Here is a 19829-nt window from a genome sequence, read left to right on the forward strand (position 1 = left end):
GAACATTTTTCACGTGGGCGAAGTACGCGGTCGAGGAAGTGAGCAAAAAGGGGGGATCGCGCGCGATAAAAGGAGAACAGACGATCGCCGTTCATGTCCAGGTGCAGGCTCTCTTTAAACCGATCGGTGGGGGCCGTTCTACCCCTGTTCGGGGTGCAAGCTCAGCCCTCTGATTGGTCTTTGTGCCCCGTGACGTCACCGCGCCGCTAGCGTTACGTATAACTTCAACCACGCGGAGCTTTGGATTCAGTCAGTCGACTGGTATTCGCCATACCGAGCAGGTCTCTCACTTTGAGATATTGAGGATTGCCGAACTTGAAGACGGATCGTCAAGCTCCTTCTGATCTAACTGTTACATCGCCCTGAAGTCTCCGGTCTTACTTCCGAAAGGTAAGTTTTAATTTTTAATTTACAGATACATTTCTTAGTGTATTGTAAATAAGAAATTGTTAATAAGAAATGGAAGAAGATTTATGAAAAGAATAAAAAGAAATGCTATAGTGATTAAAAATTAATGATAATTAATTTTTTAAAAATATGGTTTATAGAATTAATCAATTATTAGCGTTTTTTTTTATTTTTTTCATAAAATTTACAATTTATGGCTTAAAAAGTGAAAAAAAGTATAAAAATTGTGCTTCTTATGAATCTTAAACTTGTGGCAACCTAAATAATGTTCACTCGTACTTGAAAATGGTAAGACTTATATTTTAATAAAGACAGAAATTGTTCAAATAAAAAATATATTCTGTTTTACAGATATATAAAAAAATGCTTAAATTATTGGTAGTTGTGACCATATTTATGTTATAGAAAATTATATCTTTAGAGTTAAAAAGAAATGGTTTCAATCTCCTTTAAACAGAATTAATTTAAAACAAGGAATTGCAAAGATAATGATCTTCATTATTGAATAAATTATGATAGAGTAAATTTGTTAGCCTTTTCGTAAGATCAAGAGTCGAGTGAGTATAGCATGAATTTAATATTACCTTTCTTAAAGCCCTTAATTTGGCTGCTTTTCGCAGATTAAGAGTTTATACGTTGCGTGTATCTTATAAATTTGGCCATTATACTGATAAACTTTACAAAATGTACATACGGTTAATAAGACAAAACTGCCTGAAGATCTTTCACGAAAAGTTAATTATCTGTTACGTAAACTTTATGTTACGTAAAGAAAGTCATAGTTAATTATCTGTTACGTAAAGAAAGTCATAGAACAAAGGAAATAATAAGATTAATAAAATATAAGGTAGATAACTTACATATAAATGATTTAATCCGAGTAAAACTCTTGAAACTAATATATGTGCAAATATAATTGTAGTCTTTTAGCATAATGCTTAGATCTGCTTAAGACATTTATAAAGAAAATATTTGAACACTCTTTCTACTGTGAAAATTATGTCGTGTCAATTTCCATTTCAAATATTTTATTACATCTTGTAATAAAAGGATAAACGGTTTTTTTTGCTAATTGTGAGGTAATAGCTTGTATTAGTTCGGTAGAAATTATTCATATTATTATAAATATTATTTGAGTCATGTCATTTTTGAAGAGTGGAATAAACTGCAAAAGCTTTTTGTTTTCAAATATTCAGTTATACGTATGTACAAACTATACTTTGTTGTAACGACAGGAATCTATGATCCTCTTAACTCAGCTTTGTGCAAATTTAATCCAACATCAGTCGTTTAGTCCGCAGACAAGGGTCGTCGGGCAAGTTCCGTGCCAATGTTCGATTATATCATAGAAGCAACAGGCTTCCGATGTAATATGTGTAGCCTTATATGATAGAAACAGATTCTCTTTTTTTATAAAACTGATTAAAAGCACTACATTTATTCGACATTAATACGTTTTTTACGATTTAACTACAATTTGTTAATACATGTCATGCAACGTGCAAATAACGTTACTTTAGAAGTATATTATAGACTAAGAGCATTACGTGACAAAATTTGAGTGCTTTATACCATTTTATGTTGGAAGATATGCACATAACAAAAATGCAAAACGCGTAAGTTCTTTAATTATATATTTTATCAAACTTTAACATGTGATAAAAGGTATAATATAATAACATAATGTCATAGCAAATAAAAAAAGACTAAAACAATTCTTACGGTTAAACAATTTTTTTTAATAATTCTGCCGCGCATACATCGATAACAATTGACTCAAATTATTTTTTTTCTGAAAATAATTAACATCCGTTCATAAACTTCAGTTTAACAATATTTCGATTATAAAAATATTTAACATTAAATTTAAAAAACACTAATATTAAATATATTTAAAAAAATTATTATTAAAATTTATATTTATTAATAATATTTCACACATAAAGAAAAAAAGATAAAAGAAAGAATGCAACTGCTTTGGATTATTGGTTAAAAACAAAATACGAGCAACAAGATTTCAATGTATTAAACATTTTTATTTAATATCTGGCCTTTATTCTTTATTCTGTGATTTCTTGCGCATTGACATACCATTTCCTGTTTTCTGCATCAATATTTTCTACCTTTCTAGCCGCTATTCTGTAACATTTTAATGCAAATACTGTTTTTCAATTAACGTATGACTTTTAGACGACAAAAAGATAATAACAAAATATTTTCGACTAGTATTTTTTTAGAAATTTGCATTTTCCATATTTCACAATAAGAACATTTATTTTGAAGTAAGAATTTAGAAAATTAATTTACGAGTTTTTGGAAGCTTTTATTTGTTTGCAATTTAATAATTATTGTAATTTATTAGTTTCAGTTTTTTATATTTTTTAATCTTTAATATTTGAAATATTATTTGAAATATTATTATTTGTATTTTACAAATCCAACTTAATTCTGTAAACTGCAAGAAGCTGTTCTAAAAGCTGCTTATCTATCATATGCAACACGCAAATATCACAATATTTTTTTGCAGAATAATTTCTTTATTTCTATAAAAGCAGAAAATAAAAATGCGGAAAGAGTGTTGAATTGTAAGAGGCATATGCCGGTCAATTCTATTTTCTGTACGGCATGGCATGAGGGGCGATCGAAAGCAATTTTGAGAAACGTCAGCCGGAATGTGGCTTAGTTCGGAGAATGGGAATCTCGCGCGGAGACAATCTTAATTCCCGATGTTTTACGACAGCGATACCTACCTATTCTCCTGCGGCCGTTTCAAATGCGGCTTACACCAACGCCGATGAAGCATACTTCACGTCACCGAGCTAACTCCGCTACCCGTCGCTCGTTAGCGCGAAACACAGTCATCCACTATAACAAGCCGATGTGCTCCGAGGGGACGAACATCGTATTTATTGAACTCTACGGGACGTGGACGCGAGTATAAGTGCCGAAGTTTCTATCGAGTGGGAGTATGCCCCGGGACGTGGAGCAACTTTTTAAATTCCATCGTGCTTGTCCATTCCGCGGACCTTTCTCATGTTTTTATCGGTTCGAAAATCGACGGTTAAACTCGCTCTCTCTCGCTGGTCTCGCATGTACAAACCACGATATTTCTCCGTGGTGAAAATTTTTACTCGTGGTGAAGTTCCCTCTGTCTGGGATTTCGTGAGAAATCTTTCAGGATATTGGCGACAGAATAATCGTTATTTCGATTTCACTATTGTAGCGTTAATCCTTTACTCGGAAGTCAAGCTATACTCGATATCACATTTTATTCCAGTAACTTGAATGTGGAGCTATGTTTGACATGGATATTTCTAAAAGTTTAACGTATTTTTTATGTTATTAAATCTTTAAACATGACGACGTATTATAATGAAATTCAATGTTTTTAAAAATAAAGGATTTTATTTAATTATCGAGTTGTTGAAATAAAATAGCGAATTTATTACAGAGTGCAAAGGATTAAGATTCTTTGATGTTCTTCGCCGTACTTCGCGCAAGAAAAATACCCGAAAGCTAGTTTGCACATTCTTTATTTAGTTTAGATCGTAATTATGTGTGAGTATGATTGATTCTATTAAAAGCACTTTTGAGTGCTTAAAAAAAACGACAAGAGAGATGCAACGTTCTTTTTTATATTAAATAAATAAATTTACTAGTTTTCTTAATTTACATTTTGTATTTAATGAAGGCTGCATTCTGATATTCACTGTCAGTAAAATCTAAAAATCTAAAAATCTATATTTTTCTATATTTTACGTCATGTGTATACTATAGATTTTCAGTACTGACAGTTGCTGACAGTAAATATCGGAATACAGCCAAAGTTTCCTAAGAGAATTAAATGACATTATTATAATTGTTTTATATTGATATTGTGCTGGTCAAGTATCAGTCTCTAATTATTAGGAGTATAATTAGTTTACGTTATTGTCTTACTTAGATATAGTATATGTTGTTGAAACGAGGTCCCTAGCTGGGGGCCGTTCCACAAGTTTAAATTGACAGTGATCGTGTATATAATTTACTCGGGCAAAGGGCATTCCCATGTGTGCAGAAATCATGAAAGTAATTAGCAAGTTTTGTATAATGCAATCTCTTGCAATAATTCCTCCAGGTAATCTAATTAAGTCAGAAGATTAATCGGCGCGAAAACTTATAATTTATTCAAACGTTTCATTATCCAGCTAATTCTTATGCAATGTGCGGACTATGATATATTCCCTTATGGTCAATCGTTTTAATTATTTGATTAGGCAATCGCGCTCGCGATCTGTGTGATCTGCAAATATTGCAGTAATCACGACTTGATGAGAAATAATATTTTAATAATAAATAACGTTTTCATATCTTCAGCAAATATTTTACATTAGCAAATATTTGGCACAATTTGTTTATATAACAAAGGAGACAGTTTGATTCGATTCAACTGGCCATTTAATAATATATATTCTCAACGTCATACACGTTTCGACCATGGTTTGTGGTCCTTATCAAGAGTGCACTTGATATATATACACTTGATAAGGACCGCAAACCATTGTCGAAACGTTATGTATTTGAAAATATATAGGGTGTTTCTAAATATGTGGGAAGTATTGCGGTGGTAGATTCAGGACACAAAAACAATGAAAAAAGTTTATATAAACATATGTCCTATTTGATCTTGTTTTCGAGTTATAGCCATTTTTGTGCTTTAGTAATTTACAGCTGCTTACCTTCATAGGAGGTGCTCGAAATGGTCATTTTCGGTTTGTATTTATAAACAGTGCTCAATATATCTCCAGAATATACTTTTCGATTTTATACATTCTATTGAGTAAATTATTAGGTGCTTCTAAATAGAAGCAAGAGAACGAACTGAAGTGAGTAAACTCAATCAATAGAATGTGTGAAATCAACAAGGTCGGGAAATATTGCGGAGATATTGAGCATTGTTTACAAATACAAACCGAATGTGGCCATTTCAAGCATCTGTAACGTTAAGCAACTCCACATTACTGGAGTACAAACATGACTGTAACTCGTCAACAAGGTCAAATAGGACACATGTTTATGTAAACTTTTTTTATTGTTTTTGTATCCTGAATCCATCACTGCAATGCTTCTCACATATTTGGAAACATCCTGTACATTAATAAATGGCCAGTTAGATTGAATTAAACCGCCTCCTTTGTTAATCATTATTGGCGAGAAAAAAGATCACTTCTGATTGTTTATATAATATTTAGAATAGTTTAACAATTTTTTAAATTAAAATTAGGAACAATTTCAAATTAAGATTACAATTTATTATTAAACGTTTCCTAGAAGTACAGGATGCTTATCTTTAAAATTTATACAATGTTAATCTCTGAAGTAAAACATTTGATATAGAATCTTTTGCTATGACATTCTCCAATAATTAATAATTTCAATTATCCGATTTGTTGTAAAAATAAATTTATTAAAATAATGTCAAACTGTAATCAACCGCAACGCTAATGAAATTTGCAAATTTCCATATTCATGAGGATAAATTGGCAAATGTTATTTTCAGCTCGATCGTAATTCAGTTGAGAAATCATGGTCTATAACCTATTAATGTCCCTTTATTTTGCAATGCTATAAAGTAACTATAGAAAATTATAGATATTATAATATTATATCTGCGTATACAAAAGTTATATCTTATGGAATTTTATAGTTTCCAGAATTAATCTCATACAACTCTTACTCCTTTGCTTCTTTTTCTTATCTCATATCTCGATTATTAGTAGGACAAATAATACTTTAAAGTAAAATTATAAAATATAATTCAATTAATATTTTATTATCACTGCAATGTGCATGTGATTTGACGAGAAAGAAAATAATTACATTAGTTGTTTTATATACATTCTTTCCTATATACATTCTCTCATTATAGTATTTGCATAGAAAATGGGACACGCGGAAAGACGATTGGATGAGTTTTGAGAGCGTCTTACCAAAGAGATTACAACTTAGGGAACGATAAGAATAAGAAAAGGAATGCAAGGGAATAGCGAATTATAGACTCAATTTCCGGAGCTCCTACTCATGAGAGATTAGTAATCTTCATCAGGATTGAGCCTAATTAAGATTGTGATTAATTAAATAGTCTAATAATAAATTAAATAATGTTCCCTTTATATACTCTTTTTTGCATATATATTGTATATATAAGTATACAGAATAAATACTCCCTTATAAATGTTATAAGTAAACTAATTTTTAGTCTTACAAGAGTCTTTGTATACAGTTATCTTTTTTTACCTTTAAGTCATAAAATAATTCGGATGGTATAATTTCACGATATTGAAATTTTTCAAAGCACAACACTTGATCTCTCTCTCTCTCTCTCTCTCTCTCTCTCTCTCTCTCTCTCTCTCTCTCTCTCTCTCTCTCTCTCTCTCTCTCTCTCTCTCTCTCTCTCTCTCTCTCTCTCTCTCTCTCTCTCTCTCTCTCTTCTTTTTCGATAAAATAATATTTTACAATATATACCCACCAGTTAACAAGCTATTAATGATAATCACTGACAAATCAAATTATCTGAGCACCTCATTTTGGCATGGGATATCCGTGTCCATCGAGTCCATAACCGCAGGTTGCGTATCTCGAACAATGGAATGAAAATAACTTTGCATTCCTAAGCGCATTATAATACTCTATCATCCGATTAAACTTTCCAAAACGGAAATAATATTTCGAAATCTTGTTTACTGGTTTCCGAAATTGCATACGGAGGAATAGCGAAACGATGAACAGAACGAGAATCGTCACGTTTACATACATATGCATGAATTAATACGCGGGCATTTCCAAACCGACATATAGAGCCTATTTCCCTTGTTATAATTGCTGTATATTTCAGATTTTGTAGAAAAAAAGCTAGTTGATTAAAATTTAAGTGGTTACTTGAACCAACAATCTATTCTAATATTTTTATAGCTTATACTTTATTTTTAATTTAAATTAAATAATTTAATTTTAATTAAATAAAATTAACTCTGCTAAAATATAATAAAGAATAACATGCAATTTTACAAATTAATACGTGGAAATCTTAATATAAAGATTGCTTAATAATATTAATTAAATATTAATTCAGCTGAATTAACATATACACACATAAATAAAAAAATAAGCACACATTCATCTTATACCTACACTTCTCTATACATATATATTTATTTCTGATTAAAAAAAGGTTTATTTAAATGTAAAAGGATATGAAATGGAGTGTTTTAATTAAAGAGATAGATATGCGTACTCCTCTTTGGTTTATAACTCCTTTTTGTAATTTTTATAATTCTGCTTATTGTTAGTTTTTAATAATTCGTACATACATATATTATAGCTTAGACAAAGGTTTTCGATTGAAAATTGCTCGCGACACAAATTCATGTCTACTTAGCAGAGTGTATCTTAAATATAAATCGAAATCAATAATATTTAATCCAACGGGAATAGCAGAGATTAAACATGGAACCAATAAATAGAGAATAGCAAAATTAATACATTTATACATATATTGACATATATATTCTTTACTATATAAATTATTAAATTTTTATAGCAGTTATACATATATGTAAAACACATAAATTATTTTTATGTTACATTTATTATTTTAAATCTATAATTGATGTTTATAATATCTGCTCAGTCTCAATTGCGAATTATCTTTATTATTAAAATTATTTTGACATTTGTAACGTACAACGAAATAAAGTCGAAATCGACAAATGTGTCCTATTTTCTTTTCTTTTATGTGTTTTGTGATTTGAAATTAATGTGTTCTACATGTACATTGGTGAATGTACGCAAACCGTGTAGATATAGCTCTACGCGATCGAGATTACTTTCCTTACCTTTACTGGTAGAATCTTCTGATTTCTTTCTGCTATATACATATATCTTACTTTTACAATCTGACGACATGACAAATGGCTACACGATAATAATAAATTATTCGTAGAGTGACTACTTGTCTCTCTCGTGTACGAGAATTGTCTTATCAGTTGATTACATCGTTCTACTCCCTCGGAGAAATAGGTGAATCAAAATAATCGTAGATTTTGCTATTATTTATGCAATAATATCTCCAAGACACGCTAGACCATCTTATTTAACTAAACACATTATTTTAAGAAGATAATTAAATACATGTTTGTACGTAATTACGTTACTTTAATTTTAAAATTCTAATTGGATTCAATAATATATCTTAATAATAATCTTTATATTTAAGATATTGAGGCCATATTTTATTAATTAATTAAAGTTCAGGGATATTAAAGTTGCGCGCTACAGCGTCTCTACTGTTTATTACGGACAAAGTTTGTATGTTACGTTATTTAATCTTTAACAAAACTTCCGCTAACGTACGAAATTTATCATTTATACCAGCAATATGTAAATGTTTGTATCGAGCTTCTGCATCGTATAATGCGGTTTGTTCGAAATCTTCATGATGTTGCAAATTGACTCTTTAATTTTAATTTGCTTTTATTTCATACTCCAGTTCGAGTAAACAAAATGGTATATTGTACAATATTGTGACACAAGGAAATATTTTTACATTTAATGGACAATTCGGGATTGTAATTTTTTGCGAAAGAGTGTTTACTATTAATGTTTTATCGACACATGATTCGCATTTTTTCGTATCGTGATGGTTGATTATCTCGCAATATTTAATTTTAACAAATGCCATTCTATAATTAAATCATTTAATAGAGATTTGATAATTGGACAATATGTCAGAGTGTCCTCTGTTTAAAATACAGTAAATCCTCATATAACACAGGGGATGCGTCCCGTGCTATATGAATCTGTGTTATACAGTCACATAAGATTATATTATATATATACATATATAATTTATGTATGCATATATTTATAAACATGTAATTAGAAACACATATTTATAAAAAATGTAAGATTTATTATAAAAAATTTAAAAAAAATATTAAAAATAAAACGATAAAATATTATTTTTTATTTTACTTTAAAACAAACAAATATTGAAATTTTTCTGTCATGTTATACGAGTCCGTGTTATATAAACCCATGTTATATGGGAGGTTTACTGTCATTTGTATTATCCTCTGTTCAAACCGACACGGATGTGTGGTATTGCGGGGAAACGTTCGTTACAAGAGCTGCAAAACACCCACATCTATCCTATATTCGTGGATTAGCGTTGATTTCCGTGGACCTTCAATCTAACTTTTGTATAGAAAATTTGAGCTTAATTAAATTTTAAAAAAGAAACAAAAAAACCAAAAAACAAAAAATATGTCTATCACCAGATAAATTTACAAATTGCTATTTCCTCGTGCGCACAAGAGATTACTTATCTATAGGTATCATATTTATAACCACAGAACGCAAAATATCAATAAATGTCAAAGTTAAATCCATTGGTTGGATATACTGCGGTATCCGCTTATTTTGCGTAAACACTACGTATTACAGCAAGTTTGTAGATTAAATTTGTCCATTTGTTCGAATATAGCTAGGCTCAATTCGCAATTTTATGCTGTCGAACGCAAATATATTGAGTTATTCAGCGATGACAAATGCCTTGTCGATTTCTCCTGCTACGACGTACCTTTCTGCATCTGAAAGTTTTCGTGGGGCTATTTCTTTGTGCAAATATGCTAGATTTTATCGGCTTTATATATCAATAAAGCTCTTTGGCGAAATTATTCTTCCTACCTTACTCCTGACCCAATTTGCAATTAATCTCTTTTTAGCGAAAATTTTCGATGACGCGCGACGTCATCCACATGTGTTCAGTCTTTGATATTACATCTGTAACAAGACATTAAATTAAAATTCCGTTAAAGCAAATTATGAGACAATTAGATAATAAAAATTCTCGAGGTATATTACTTTCCCCTCGCTAGTTTTTATCTAATAAATTCGTTAAATATTTCCATTTGTTGTGAATATATTACGATAGACTGTCATGTTGTTGTCATGCCATGCGGGAATATTTCGTAATGCAATAATCTCCAGTTATGTTGCAAATTGGTCACAGCAAGAGCTAATTGGATGGATTCGTACAAGTTAATTAATCTGATTAAAAAGTACAGAAAATGCTAATCACGTTCTGAGCGTAAAGATGGGCAGTTAATTAAAATTTTCCGTTGCGATATAACGCTTATACCGAACTTGATGAGAATCGCGAAACATCAGTAATAAAATTAAGATATTAATTAATCGTTGTTTTTTTTGCAAAAATTACTCTTGCAATTGCAATATATAAAATTACTTGTCAATATATAAAATTACTAATTTTTGGATGCCGCGCGTATAATCAGTATGTCTGACACATATACGCTCGTACTACTTGCTTGCTAATGTTCTTGTCCTACAATCTCCGTTACTTTACGTAAGCACAAGATTAATAAACATATATGAAACATTTTCTTCTATAAGATCATGTTTTTTCGTTTTATTGTGAAATTTGCATAAAGGTATTTTAATGTGCGACGATAATTATATAAATTACAATACCATTATATATAACCATACATATAATTACCATACAATCATATAAATACTATAGATTACTTTACGCTATCATACTTTCTCTTTCAATCTTTTTTTTATTTAGGATAATATCTTCAGTCTTTTTATTTCTTTACAAAATCTTGAATTAAATTACTTAAAATTAAAAATTAAAAATTAAAAATTGAAGAAGTTATTATTTAGCAAATACATTTAAATAATTTTGATAAATAATAAATTTTATTTTTTAAACGTGATTTTAAATTGAATTAAATTATAGAGAAATTTAATTTGAGTTTTGATTGTGTGTTGTGCTAAGATATTTAATTTGTAACCGTGGTTGCGAATTTTATACCATTATATATTACATATGCTTCAAGATGAAATTTTTACAGTTTGATGCATTTTCCAAGGCAATTTTTGGAATGCATGTTTAATAATAGAAAGTTCCATGTTCGATGAATCATATGTTTTCAACGAATGGCATAACGGAGTTAATTTTAATATCTATTTTAAAATGTGAGAAACGGTGAAATATCGCGCGACATAAAAAGTTTGACGTTTAAGCAGGCTCCGAGGAACAAAGGAAAACTAGTAGTACACTTGTTGAGCTTGCTTCACATTTTGCATTGCGTACGGGGATATGCATAGTTGAGCAATATTATATCATTACAGGATTTTTAATGATAAAACGTTTTACGTAAAGATTCCACTTAAAGAACCAAACCGTTGAAATCTGTTATTATAGTATCGATTGTATTTTTGACTTAGAATAAGCATGTGGTTAGTTGTTATTTTAAATTATAAATTAACAAAATTTATCAAATGCACGTAAAGCAATAATCGGAGTAGAACAAAGTATATGATCACTTAATTCGATATGCATACAATTCTGTTTAATCAATTTTCCGCATTATAGAACACGTATGTGTTCTACAATAAACTATTAAACACGTAAGTCCTATTGCATTGACCGCAATTGTTAAATAATTATTAATAGTTGTGCGAGATGTTTCACGCGTCACATTTGTGGCGCGGTCATTCGCAACGAAGCGTGCTATTTTCCAATTACATTATGTCGCATCTGCTGCTTTACGTTGCATGTTATATTGGACAGCGTACTAAAGAGATAGCGGACAGTAAGTGGATTTCAAAATCGCTACGGTATTTGCGCGTATCACTTTTATTCTGAGATTTTTACTTGATCTGTAAAAAGGTCGATATGAAAAATTGTGGTTTATCAAGTGTTTCGTGCATGCATATCGAGTTTGTCTCTTTCTTCAATATCAGCGAATATACAGCGATCGCAGATGGGAATACTGAAGATAAAATCCGTCTCCCTGCGGCAAGACAATTTAAAGAACATTTAAAATCTCAGTACGCCAGATACGGTTTAGGTGTTTGTATATTCTTACAAGGTACACAACCGTCAGATAAATATCTCACGATGTGACGAAGGTAGGTCCTGGGAGGATTCGCACGAAAATTTCATAAATCACGCTCGTGAGAAGAAGAGAAAGAAAAAACGGGCATGTTTTTCTTGGGACAAATATGAGAGAATATAACATTAGTTGTCTCGTATTGAATGGCAATGATATTATGAAAAAGAAGGATTGTAACGCGAAGAGAGAATGAAAGCGTTGCTTTAACAGAATAGAGAAATAATTGCGTTTGATATATTCCGCTAATAATTACAGGAAAAAAATTAATTAATTTAAATAAAAATAAATTAAATGAAAATATAATAGTCTATTTTTTCTGCATGTAGTAGAAAATAAAAAGAAGCTTTTTTAAATTATTACTTTTTATTAAATTATTATTAATGTATAAAGATGTATTATCCAGAATTATTTTTTATTTTATTAAATTTTTATATTTCTATTTTATTAAATATAATTCGTATTTTACGTAATCATAACTAAGCCATGCCTTTTTTTGCAACAAATGTAAAAACGAAAACGGCATTTATAATGCATCAGGAATTATGAAATTTTTTGTACTATTTGGAATGTTACTAAACGTTCTGGAATGAAATTTTATGTAATAATAATGCAGATTTTGCAATTAAGAGGTACAGATAAAATGTGAGTAAAATTTAATAAACTATATTTTTTCTATTTTTTTTACAAAACCAGTGTGCAACGATATTATTCGAATGTTCGATAAAGGAATTGTTGTATAATACAATATCGTGTAATTCATGTAATAATAATTTAATTGTAATTATATAATGTGCACGCACGTGTATGTGTATCAAATGTATATATTTTTACATGAACAAGAATATTTATATATTTTACATAAAGTGTGTGATAAAGTACTTATAAAATAAGCGACACTCTCGGGAGGCATAAATGCATCACAGATAAATGTATCGTTTTATATGCATAAAATCTTCCGTTGTCATTTTGCTTTAGTTTTCGCTAGACTGTTATCGTCGGAACAACCGCTCCCAAGAAAGTAGGCAATTTCCGTGGTGGCTCTGTGGTACTTTGATAAACAAAAGCGGAGGACGCATTATCGATTTCAAAGTTCTCGCGTATTTCACGACACGCAACAGCTTTGCATATTTAGATCTTCGCGTTCAGGCCGTTAGATATAATCGCGCGTTACTTCCTACCTTCTCGTGGGAAAGCTTATAGCGCTCCAAGTTTTCGTTCGTCGAGGCCATAACTTTAAGAAACCGGCGCATTCCGCTACGTCTACGAATATGGTTGCATCGCGATGCAAGATATGCGGCGGTCAAGCACTCGCAATCCCAACGTCGACAAACATGACGCTGGTAGAGCGGAAATACCTCATTGATCTATTTTGCGTGTATCCCACAGCGTGCATCAGTATCCCGTGGGTAGATTGGCAAAATAAATTCTGGAACTCGGAAAACTTCGTGCTTTCATATCACGTCCGTTCGTAATGATATCATCTTGTCACACATTCGACCGCAATATGATGTGCACTTGTTTCTCATATTTGCATATGTGCCGATGTGTAGGATTGCTCGCGTGACTGTTGTGTGTTAACGAAGGAAACAAGGAAAAGAAAGAGGTGAATACTTGCGTTGGCACCGCGAGACCGAGGGTGGCTATATTAACCTGTAGATAATATCGACTTTTAAAGTAAAGAAGACGTGTTAGGAATTAAAATTTCTATGTAAAAGACTCTAATAATTTGTACAGAAAAAAAAGAATATATTAATAATAAAGGATGAAAGCTATTATTTGAAAAGACACAATTTATATAAAGTACATTAAAATTCTTAAAATTTATTTGCAATTTCATTACAAGAGAGTTGAATTTTGAATATAATTTAGTTATTGTATACATATTCTTCTTTCCATAGAAATTTTTGTTTTAATGTAAGATATATTTATAATTTATATTTTTAATATTTATAATAATAAAAGTCAGAAACGTGGCATTTCATTATCCTATAAATGCAAACTGAAATCAGTAAACTTTAACAATTGTGGTTTCAACATTTTATCAATGATATATATCTTAAGTTAGATGTGTTATGAAATGTATTCACACAGAAGAGCGTCTGACGTGAAAGATATAGCTGATTATAGTACAAAACGGTGATGCTAGGGAGATTTCAACGCACCGTGTGATGAAGTACAAGCGGGGTGTTGTTATGACGCGCGGCAAATGCCCAACATTTCTGGGTTACATGAGGCATAATACACAAATAAAGGCATAAAACAGATAATAAACATTCGAGTTGTTTCTTGAAAAATCTTAAAAGACGATTTTTCTTGGTAAGATAATTGTGTTAAGAAATTGAATTTAAAAAATAAAATCTCTCCAGATATGAAAAAAAAGTGAAAAGTGTACACAAAGAATATTATAGAGAATATTATATCCATTATGTGAAATACACGGGAAAAAATGATGTATCAACAACATCATTTTTTGTATCAACAGCATCAGTGTTATTGAGATAAAATTTATTGATGCAACATCAATATTAATGAACAAAAAATATCAAATAATTGTTTTAATAATTTAAATATTTGGTCCAATAATATCCAATTAAATTAACTACATATGCTTGTGGCAGCCCGTGACGTCGACGTTTAATTGAAACAACTTCATTTTTTTTCCGTGTAGGAATGCTTTGGAATAAATTATAATTTTTCTTTGCGTATTTAAAACTATCATTGCAGAATTACAATGCACAAATGATGGGTAAGAATGTTGCCGTCGTATTTATTTTTAAAACTCACAGTCGCGTGTATCGCAACAGGTAAAGTGACCAAGGGGGATCCTGCAGCAAGATGAGATCCTGATTGGAAGCTCGTTAGAAATTTACTCACGGTAAATCGTGGATTACGAAGCTCGAGGTAAATATAATTTGGACGCTCTTAAGCGGTAATCGTCCTAAGCAGACAAGTTTTCTCATTGCCAGCTAACCGGACGCTAATCCGACGGTAATTGAATAGCACTCCGTTATTGCTTGAACTTAATTAGCTTCCTAAGCACAGAAACGTAATTAAAAAAATAAGACTTTTGTATTCGTCGATCATAAAGCAGTGCATTTATTTGTTTAATGATATAAATTAATTTAATCATTTAATTAACACCTAAATATTTTAATTTATAATTATGTATAATAATTATTATATCATAAAATTATATAACTTTAATTTATTATAACAATTTACATATTTTTATACAATAATATAATGTAATAAAATTTTATATCCTAATACATTTTAAGTTAATATTTTAGAAAATTTTAATGGTAGCTATAAACATATTTAGAACTGGAAACTTTAAACTTGTTGTAATTAATTACTTTCCATTAAATCTTCTTTAAATAAAATTCTATAAGGAAAAGAAGTCTTATTAAAAATATATATTACTTAATTAAGGCTCCCGCACAATGAAAAATATAAGGAACAAGGAACAGATATTAGCGATTAGAAATAAGAAATCTGGAATAAAGCTGGTGTAGCATTAATACACGACTTCCGATAAGTTAAAAATCTATTGTCTGTGTTATTTCCTGTTTCCGTTGCCTGTATTTTTTATCGTGCATCCAACTTTATTCTTGATTCTTTAGTCCTAATCGCTAATATTTGTTCCTTGTTCCTTATATTTTTTATTGTGCGGAGACCTTTATAAATGCAAAATATTAAATAGATATACAGATTTTATATTTGTCATACAATTATTTATAATCAAACAAAATATGAAATTATAAAAATATGATATAACATTACTGAACATTAATTTATTATGTGAGAAGAATCTGGCATTTGTGCAAATTTATGGGGCGATATATTGTTTCTGCAAATTGCAGTTGTACATATATGTTATTAATAAAACTTTCTTAAAAAGTTTTACTTTTATATCTTGCTAATTGATGTTTAAGAAAGTTATTTATATTTGAGATGATATAAAGTTGTATCCCCCTTTTCTCGAAAGATTCTCAAGAGTAACTTTAAGCTTAATCAAAACGCACCGAGAGTTAAAAGGTCGCGATAAGTAAAAGCGGGGCATCTTGTATATCGTTTACGACTTAGGAAAGTGTGTATAATTTTAGCGTATAGGAAAGAAAGCTTTATCCCATAGATATCTTCAAAAAGATATAACAAGTTGAATCGTACTTTCCTCTCTAAATATGAGAAAATTTGTATCATGACAGTCGATGTTATAACTCAATCAGTTTGGCAGAACAAATGATTACAAAAACATTAATATTTAATATTAGAATTAATATTAAAAGATAATCTCTCGTGTACGAATCATAAATAATAATGTAATTTATTCTTAACTGTTGTATAATAAAGAGTTTAAAATATATAGAATAAACTATTCCGTAGGCTCGATATTTAAATTTAAATTAATTTTTCTATAAATCTTTTATTTTGTTTATCATTTTCTTAAGAAAAATCTATTTAGATGCAATTGTTTATCCAAAGACACATTTATCATCATAATTATAGATTCACTAATAAGAATTTTACAAAGTAACATATATAACAATAAAAAGGTTTAGTATTTTGACTATATAAACGTTGTATATAAATCTGGACAATAGAGCGTAATATCTTCATTCCTTGCTTCAATTTCTTATTGCAATTCAAATTTCTCAAGTCAAGATCGTGCAATCATGCATTTGAAAAGATCGAAAGAGCTACAAGGATGAGGTTCATGGAATTGCTTTGTGGTACTTAAGAAAGGCATTGTAATTGCAAATTGCTCTCCGATCCTCAATGGTCTGCTTTCTTTCAAGCACACGATATCTACGAGTAAATATGAAATGTTTTCTGGAAATCTGAGTACCAACAATGCACACAATTTGCATCGTTTAATAAAGACATTTCATCCATTGATGAATAAATTTATTTGTGCTATTTAAATAAGAACCAAATAATGTGGTAAAATAAGCTCGTATGGAGTAATCTCATATTGAGCCAGAAAGTGTTTGATATATGGATTAAGATTGGGCTTGTAATTCAGAAGAGTACACAGTAATGCGTATAGTAAAAGCATATAATTATACGTATTAAGCAATGCAATAATTCTCAATTAATACGCTCTTAAAATACTACCTTGCATAATACAAACGTGACGTATTGTCAATATTGTGTCATTAGAGAATCCATTCATTTTACTTAAAAATTTATTTTATTTTATAACAATTTTTAAACCGTAATATAATGATATCCAGTGTATATATCTGTATGTTAACTGCTATTAAATTTTGAGATGTACAAATTAGAATTAAATTATTAACTAAAACAGAATAAGAGAAGATTTATTACAATATTATCGTATTGATTAAAATGTATTTTTTACATGATAATGATCAAATCGTCCGACGGGCGATCACGAGTTATTATTAACCATCTAAACTACTATTTTCTGTAAATAATTGATAAAGTACCTACAGATATTAATTTAAAAATATACATTAATTTTTTATTAACAATTTTAATTTAATTGCATATTGCAGTATGTAAAGATAACGTCCGTTTGAATTCTTGGTCAATTAGTTGTTCAATTAACTCAATTAATTTTGCACTTGTATCAAAGTAAATGGAAAAAAAACATCAGTCTTCCGAGAAAGCGTATCTGTATGGCTTGCTTGGTAGTAAGTTGATTTGCAAACATGGATGGTATTTAGACGGGAGTTCTTCGACGGGACAACAGCTAGTTGAACACTTCACGACCCTTCGTGCCATAATCGAAGCGAGAGAGCGCGACCACCAGTTTACCATAGACTCAGTTTATTAGTTCTTGTCTATGTGCAGCGGTAGCGAGTCTGATGCTAATCTAGTCGGAATTGCCCTTTCCACAGTTCGCGTGGGCATGAAGCGCACCGGAAGTCAAGGTCGTAACATTAAATGCTCAAAGGAGATGTAACGATGTTGACATTTTGAAATATGAAGAATAAACATACGATTGAATACAATGTAAAGAATATTTTAGGGCCATCGCACATAGAAAAAATTAAGCAGTAAAACTTAAGCGGTAAGCAAATCAGCCAATCACAGTCAAAAACTTAAGTGGCATAACGTAGGTAAGTGGTAATAGCAAATCCAACTGTTGATTTTCTTACTGCTAACGTTTTACTGCTTAAGTTTTTCTATGTGCCCTTATATGAGTTTGATGATGGTTTTAGATAATATTTATCTAAAAAATTATGGTGTTTAAATTTGATTCTCTTACTCCGAAAAGATCATGTATAACTTAAATTTAATAGCAGCGAACACTGCTTATTTAAAACACGATTTTTATTGGACGATATGTAATTGAGAATAACACTGTTAGTTCTTTTGAGAATCATTTTATGGCAATACATAAATACAGGAATATGCAACGATAAGAATATACTCTTTTTTAAGTTTAATGTCGTTTTATATTGACACGCGACGAATTGGACGCGTGTGTCTTCTGGGAGCTATCCTGCAGATTTATGTAGCGTCGAGAGAGATGAATATTCTATAAAATCACGTATGAAAACGTATATAAATATGTGGCACAGGAAAGAACAGATAGGAACTTGGCGCAGATAGATCAAGATTTTAAGAAACAATATATATATGTGTGTGTTAGTGCACTTTTATTTTTGGCTTTTAATCTTTTGTTTTTGATATAATTCTGTATTTTCTAAGTAACAATAAAAGAAAAATAGATTCATATTTATCCCTCTATTGCCTTCGTTAGGCGAGCGCTAATTTGTAATCACATCTTTGTTTCTTCAATTGCATAGATGTGGCATAAAATTTGACTCTAAAACATTTTGATTTTTTATTTACAACCTTTTAGATTATATTTGTATGATTATTTTGCAAAATTTCGTTTACAATTTTTAGATTAGACTTTGAAAGTGCTAACGTACGTGTGATATATCTATGCTCAGTGCTCATATCAAGAGCAAATAAGAGCGCTCATGTCATGCCAAATGAAAGTTTTACTATTTTAGATTAATGTACCGATCGATGTTTCATTCTCTTGTTCTTACAAGACTATGTTTGGGGGATTTCTAGTGTCTGTCAACCTCTAATCGACCATTAACTTTCAGAATAGCCAACTTCTATTGATTATTCTGAAAAGTTAATGATCGGTTAAAGTTAACAGATGTTAGAAATAATGACTCTTTATCTGAGAAAACTATGTGGCAATATCACACTAATACAGTGACAAACATACAAGCGCAGCGCAGGACTAACACGAGGGCACTGACGTTCGTTTGGTGAAGAACGAGGGCAAAGGAAGTTTATTTATTCTGTACATATTATATATATATATATATATATATATATATATATATATACAATATCTATATATATAAATATATATCATGTTTTGTATATAATATTTAAAATTGTACCGAATTACACAAAACTGAAGTTGTATCGCAGATTGAATAATTTTCAAAATTA

At 30.1% G+C, this 19829-nt stretch overlaps 1 protein-coding gene across 3 annotated transcripts in view; it reads left to right on the forward strand.

Annotated features, from left to right (window-relative positions):
* The first annotated feature begins 239 nt into the window (after positions 1–239).
* Positions 240–19829, forward strand: part of Tk (tachykinins) — a 71445-nt gene continuing 51855 nt past the window's right edge. For all 3 annotated transcript variants that reach the window (XM_071717003.1, XM_071717005.1, XM_071717004.1), the window contains exon 1: positions 240–390. The gene's annotated coding sequence lies outside the window, so the exon portion shown is untranslated. The remainder of the gene's footprint in view (positions 391–19829) is intronic.

Source organism: Temnothorax nylanderi, unplaced genomic scaffold (assembly GCF_030848795.1).
Source record: "Temnothorax nylanderi isolate EJ_2023f unplaced genomic scaffold, tnyl_v1.0 TNYL_tig0200_pilon, whole genome shotgun sequence".
NCBI classification, from domain to species: domain Eukaryota; kingdom Metazoa; phylum Arthropoda; class Insecta; order Hymenoptera; family Formicidae; genus Temnothorax; species Temnothorax nylanderi.